The sequence below is a fragment of the Salvelinus alpinus genome, chromosome 20, assembly GCF_045679555.1.
Source record: "Salvelinus alpinus chromosome 20, SLU_Salpinus.1, whole genome shotgun sequence".
In the NCBI taxonomy this organism is placed as follows: domain Eukaryota; kingdom Metazoa; phylum Chordata; class Actinopteri; order Salmoniformes; family Salmonidae; genus Salvelinus; species Salvelinus alpinus.
In genome coordinates this window covers 15,155,450-15,162,866 of record NC_092105.1, presented here as the reverse complement: position 1 = coordinate 15,162,866, position 7,417 = coordinate 15,155,450, and positions in this window count along the sequence as shown.

Below are 7,417 nucleotides of genomic sequence, written 5' to 3'. Positions count from 1 at the left end.
TATTTGATGTCCATCCATGTCTGGTCGGGAGGTGGAAAACGGCCACTAGGGGGAAAAAGTGAGCGCTGACGGGGATGGCTGATGGGCATATTTTTGTTTTAAGGCTATCCTAAACCTTAACCCTTACCTTAACCATTCAGAGTTAATGCCTAACCTTAAGAATCCTGAGTTATTGCCTAAACTTAATCCTAACCTTAAGAATTTGGGAATTAATGCCTAAATGAATTCAAATGCCTATAAGAAATCAAAGTTAATGCCTAAACTTAACCCTAACCTTAAAAAATCGAAATGAATCCCTAAATTGAACCTTAAACACATCGAAATTTGACGTTTAGAACAACTTAAAAATTTGACGTTTAAAAAACATGGGTGAACGTCTAATTCTGACGTGAGACTGTGAGAGCTGGTTGATTTGCAATGGACAAACCTATGAGCATTTTAGAATGTTTATTGACTGCTGTGTTTTGTCGGTTTCATCCCGGATGTTTGTTTGCGTTTAGTTATCGCTCGCTCTTGACACGTGCGCGCCACAGTTCCATGGCTCGTGGCCAGCGGAGGTCGGCTACCCCAGCTGTCTGGCCACCTTGGCAGCGGTTGTCTAGGGATGACAGCGTGCCAGAGCCATCTCTTAGTGGTAGGAGCAGTTGAGATGGAAGAGGATCTGTCAGATGATGGGTTTGGCAGTTAGGAGGACAGTCGACATCTCCCACACCCTTCCTCTGATAAACACACACAAACACACTATATCTCAACTGTCATTTAGGATTTAGATAGAGAGAGAAAATGAAGATAAGTGTATGAAAGGTCTACTGTTGCAGTAGCTGTCAGTCTAACCTGTGGACCTGACTGAGGAAAATGGCCCAGGGCACAGGGTTTAATAAGTTATCTTCAGTAGGTACACCGGTACTCACAGTTACCTATTGTTACCCCAGGGCCTTCAATGGGACACGTAGCCTACCAGAGGAACGCGATGCAAACAAAATAGGTCTTGGTTCACAGGCAGACTAATTTATTCACTGTTATGTTGTTGTTGAACCTATTTCATCAGCTGTGACGAATAGAGGAACTTTGGCCTTGGAGATGGAGAGAGGTGGGAAGGGGACTCTACAGAGTGAGAGGTTGAAAAACAGAGGTGTGTGTGTGTGTGTGTGTGTGTGTGTGTGTGTGTGTGTGTGTGTGTGTGTGTGTGTGTGTGTGTGTGTGTGTCCCCTCTCTCCTGTACATTGTTAGGGATCAGAGGAAACTCTGGCCTTTAGGTTATAGATAACCCACTCTCTGGCTTAAATGCTGAGGTATGAATCGACTGTTTGACTGAGGCCTCAGATCATGGATCAGAACCAGTAAGGTACTCAGCAGTCACAGCAGGTCAGCTCTATAGGACCGGACTATATACAGAATAATTAATGGTCCTATGAGAGCGAGAGAGAGAGAGAGAGAGCGAGAGAAAGAGAAAGAGAAAGAGAGAAAAAAGAGAGAGAAAGAGAGAGAGAGGGAGAGCTATTTCACTTGCTTTGGCAATGTAAACATGTTTCCCATGCCAATAAAGCCCTTAAATTGAAAATGTTAATTGAATTAAGAGAGAGAGAAAGAAAAGAGAGAGAAAGAAAGAGAGCGAAAGAAAGAAAAACAGAGTGAGAGAGAAAAAAGAGAGAGAGAAGAAAGAGAGGGAGAGAAAGAGGAGAGAGAAAAGAGATAGAAAAGAGAGAGAAAGAGAGAGAAAGAGAGAGAGCGCGAACGAGAGAGAAAAAAGAGAGAGATAAGAGAGAGGGAGTGAAAGGAGAGAGAACAGAGAGGAGAGAAGAGAGCAAAAGAAAAAGTGTGAGCGAGAGAGAGAGAAGAGAGAGAGAGAAGAGAGAGAGAAGAGAGAGAGAGAAAGAGAGAAGAGAGAGAGAAAGCGAGAGAGAGCGAAAGAAAGAGAGGGATAGAGAGAGAGAGTCCACCCTAATCATGCATGGGCAGCGTATACTGTAAACCCCTAGAGCCTCCCCCCATCCGGCCGCCCGCCCCGGTGATGGAATGGAGGCAAATGTGTAATGTGATCCTGGCAGCAGCTTAGTGGTGTAAAGATGGGAGATAAAGCTGGAATTATAGGATGAAAGGGCCCCTTTAAAGGGTTCTCTCATCAGGCGTACAATATAGCCGGCCACTCATTGAATCTCAATGCCGGGATCTGAAGGTGTGTGTGTGTGTATATCATGGGGCGGTTTGTTACAGATAACTTGTTTTCAAACTCGTCAAACAATAGAATCCTTGCAGCTTAGATGAAAGCACCCCTTTAATTTCACTGTTTAAATTGCACTATCGTTTTATCCCCTCTCACAGAAAGAAACGAGAGCAGACCCTGTGTGTGTGTGTGTGTGTGTGTGTGTGTGTGTGTGTGTGTGTGTGTGTGTGTGTGTGTGTGTGTGTGTGTGTGTGTGTGTGTGTGTGTGTGTGTGTGTGTGTGTGTGTGTGTGTGTGTGTGTGTGTGTGTGTGTGTGTGTGTGTGTGTTTACATTAAATGCATTGCATTGTTATTCTGTGTACAGTATAGAAGTGAGTGATTCACAACTGAAAAAGAGGTTGTTAATTGGTGTTACATGGTAAGGACATAATTCACTTTTTAAATAACCGCAGTCCATAATTGTTTGCAATTGTTCTACAAACCTTGCTCAGAAGTACCTTACACCACACAGTTATACCACATCTCACAATTAACTTTTCTTGGACACTCAGTTGATTGTGTCAGTATATCAAAGCGTGTATGCTGATATAGACACTTTGTCTGTCACACACACACACACACACACACACACACGCAAGTCCTTGGAGCAACGCCCGCCCGCCCGCCCACGCACGCACGCACGCACGCACGCACGCACGCACGCACACACACACACACACACACACACACACACACACACACACACACACACACACACACACACACGCAAGTCCTTGGACTGTGGTGTTAATTATTTCCACATTGCAGAGGCAGGTTTACCACCAGAGACTAACACTAATTAACACATTACTGCTCCCTCGGAGGGATCCTCCCGCTGACTCCCTGGCCCAGCCCCAGCCCACCATACCCTGAGGAGAGAGTCTGACTCCCTGGCCCAGCCCCAGCCCACCATACCCTGAGGAGAGAGTCTGACTCCCTGGCCCAGCCCCAGCCCACCATACCCTGAGGAGAGAGTCTGACTCCCTGGTCCAGCCCCAGCCCACCATACCCTGAGGAGAGAGTCTGACTCCCTGGCCCAGCCCCAGCCCACCATACCCTGAGGAGAGAGTCTGACTCCCTGGCCCAGCCCCAGCCCACCATACCCTGAGGAGAGAGTCTGACTCCCTGGCCCAGCCCCAGCCCACCATACCCTGAGGAGAGAGTCTGACTCCCTGGCCAAGCCCCAGCCCACCATACCCTGAGGAGAGAGTCTGACTCCCTGGCCCAGCCCCAGCCCACCATACCCTGAGGAGAGAGTCTGACTCCCTGGCCCAGCCCCAGCCCACCATACCCTGAGGAGAGAGTCTGACTCCCTGGTCCAGCCCCAGCCCACCATACCCTGAGGAGAGAGTCTGACTCCCTGGTCCAGCCCCAGCCCACCATACCCTGAGGAGAGAGTCTGACTCCCTGGCCCAGCCCCAGCCCACCATACCCTGAGGAGAGAGTCTGACTCCCTGGTCCAGCCCCAGCCCACCATACCCTGAGGAGAGAGTCTGACTCCCTGGTCCAGCCCCAGCCCAACATACCCTGAGGAGAGAGTCTGACTCCCTGGTCCAGCCCCAGCCCAACATACCCTGAGGAGAGAGTCTGACTCCCTGGTCCAGCCCCAGCCCACCATACCCTGAGGAGAGAGTCTGACTCCCTGGTCCAGGCCCAGCCCACCATACCCTGAGGAGAGAGTCTGACTCCCTGGTCCAGCCCCAGCCCACCATACCCTGGGGAGAGATGCCTACAAAGGGAAGCAGCAGTCTGACTACCAACATGGTCTGCTTTCACCATCTTGCCCCATCTGTTGAATGCAGCGGTCATGAGAAGAAAGTGGAAGAGCAACACTGGTCATACAAAAAACACAGACAGAAGTCCATCCCCGTCCACACAGGAGTACAATAGATGGGAGGAGAGCTAAGTAAAAATCTATAATGGTCTCCCTCCATTACACAGGAGAAGGAGGTTTTCCAAGACCTGCCCTGCTCTGCACTGTGGGCTAAATCAAAAGTGGTAGGGAGAGATAAGGGAGGAGATTATATGGGGAAAGGTAGAGAGGGAGAGACAGATGAGGATATATAGAGGTAGAGAGTGGTAAGATGTAAGAGAGCAAGAATAGGTTTGCTTTTCATTCTAGTTTTAGCAGCACCACAGGGAGCCTCTCAGTCCTCAAGATGGATCCTCGCTTCTGCAGACAGACTGGAGGAAGATGGAAAAGAGAGGGATAGAAGGGGAGGGGGGGGTTGAAGGTCTTGAAATAATTTCAATGTGAGATAGAGGCTCACCCTGGCTTTGAAAGGCTGAGGTTGATTGAGCGTAATGCTTCAATGTTGATGTGTGTGTGTGTGTGTATTTGTGTGTGCGTGTGCAAGCGTGAGTGTGTGCATTCATGTGTGTGTGTGCGAGTGTGCATGTGTTTGCATGCTCCTGTGCCTGGTCTCTCCTGATACACCCAACATCTCTCTGGACACATCTCTCTAGAGAGGCCAAGGCCTGGGTTTGACCACATTCTACTACAGCATCAGTGTGTTTACCCTTGACAAACCAGTAAAGCAAGTTTTTTTTAAAAACCAATACTCAATTATACTCAATTATTTCAATATATTCAGATTCAGTGTTTAATTGTTTTTCTTCTCTAGCCTACTCGGTTTGCTCTCGTGGTGAGTGATGTCAAGTATCCAGCTCTCTCCATCAGGAGGGAAGGAAGGAATCTAAGCAAACATCTGTGGAATAATGGCGGGGGAAATTAATTCTCTCACTAGTGTGCGAGAAGCGTAACGTGCCGTGTGGGTGCCACGGAACGTGACCAGAATGCATGTGCCCGGCCAACGGCGTGGAACACGTTTGATGGGTACGTTCGACATGTGGGCGCGATGCCAATTTAGACAAGCATGCATGCCCGCTTGGTATCTCGCTCTGCATGGCAAGGGGGGGGGGGGGTTGTGTGTGCGGGTCCGTGTGTGTGAGAGAGAAAGACAGAAAGAGAGAGAGAGAAAGATAGATAGTCTCTATTCCTTTGGAACTTTTGTGAGTGTAATGTTACCGTACATTTTTTATTGTTATTTCACTTTTGTAAATTGTCTATTTCACCTGCTTTGGCAATTTAATTTCCCATGCCAATAAAACCCTTTGAACTGAAACATTTTATTGAATTGAATCGAGAGAGACCAAGAGAGAGAGATTGGCTATAGTTAAGCACTTTAACATCATCCTCAGCTCTTGCATCTTCCCCAATACTTAGAACCAAGGACTGATCACCCCAATCCACAAAAGTGGAGACAAATTCAACCTTAATTTAGGGATAGGCGTCCCGCTAGCGGCACACCTCGACAACACCCGGTGAAATTGCAGAGCGCCAAATTCAAATTACAAAAATAGTAATATTTAACATTCATGAAAATACAAAGTGTCATACATCAAAATAAAGCTTAACTTCTTGTTAATCCAGCCGCTGTGTCAGATTTCAAAAAGGCTTTACAGTGAAAGCATACCATGCGATTATCTGAGGACAGCGCCCCGCTTACAAAAGCATACACACATTTTCAAGCCAAGTAGAGGAGTCACAAAAGTCAGAAATAGCTAATTAATCACTTACCTTTGATGATCTTCATCTGGTTGCACTCACAAGAGTCCCTGTTACACAATAAATGTTTGTTTTGTTCGATAAAGTGTCACGCTCTGACCTTAGATATCTCTGCTTTCTTTATATTTTGGTTAGGTCAGGGTGTGACGAGGGTGGGTATGCTAGTTTTTGTATTGTCTAGGGGTTTTGTATGTCTAGGGGTTTTGTAGGTCTAGGTAATTTGTATGTCTATGGTGGCCTGATATGGTTCCCAATCAGAGGCAGCTGTTTATTGTTGTCTCTGATTGGTGATCATATTTAGGTAGCCATTTTCCCTTTTGTGTTCGTGGGTTCTTGTCTATGTGTAGTTGCCTGTCAGCACTCGTTTTGTATAGCTTCACGTGTCGTTTTGTTATTTTGGTTAGTTTGTTCAGTGTTCATTCTTATCATAATAAAGAATGTACGCCTACCACGCTGCGCCTTGGTCCGATTCATTTGACGAACGTGACATAAAGTCCCTCTTTATGTCCCAAAAACTCAGTTTTGTTGGCGCGTTTTGTTCAGTAATCCACTGGCTCAAAGGCGGTCACAACAGGCAGACGAATACATCCTAATAGTACCGGTAAAGTTCGTCGAAACATGTCAAACGATGTTTATAATTAATCCTCAGGTTGTCTATTGTCTAAATAATCGATAATATTTCAACCAGACAATAGCGTATTCAATAGAAATAAAAAACAAAGAACGGCACGCGATCGGTCACGCGCTCAAACCAGCTCTGGTTCATTCTATAGTCCACTTACAAAATGGTCTCATTCTCCTCATTTTTCAGAAAACAAGCCTGAAACAATGTCTAAAGACTGTTGACATCTAGTGGAAGCCATAGGAACTGCAATCTGACCCATTACATACTGTATAGGCAGGCAATTGAAAACTACACACATCAAAAATATCCCACTTCCTGGATGGATTTTCCTCAGGTTTCCGCCTGCCATATATGTTCTGTTATACTCACAGACATTATTTTAACAGTTTTGGAAACGTCAGAGTGTTTTCTATCCACATCTACCAATTATATGCATATCCTATTTTCTGGGCCTGAGTAACAGGCAGTTTACTTTGGGCACCTCAGTCATCCAAACTTCCGAATACTGCCCTCTATCCCCAAAAAGTTTTAATAACTACCGTGGGATGTGCATCAACAGCAACCTTGGGAAAGTCCTCTGAATTATCATTAACCTCCGACTCGTACATTTCCTCAGTGAAAACAATGTACTGAGCAAATGCCAAATTGGCTTTTTACCAAATACCATATGACAGACCACGTATTCACCCTGCACACCCTAATTGACAAACAAACATACCAAAAGCAAAGTCTTCTCATGCTTTGTTGATTTCAAAAAAGCTTTTGACTCAATTTGGCATGAGGGTCTGCTATAAGAATTGATGGAAAGTGGTGTTGGGGTAAAACATATGACATTATAAAACCCATATACACAAACAACAAGTGTGCAGATGGTTAAAATTGACAAAAGAAAACACACCGATTTATTTTCCTCATAGCCGGATGGTGAGACAGGGATGCAGCTTGAGACCCACCCTCTTCAACATTCATATCGACAAATTGGCAAGGGCGCGAGAACAGTCTGCAGCACCCAGCCTCACCC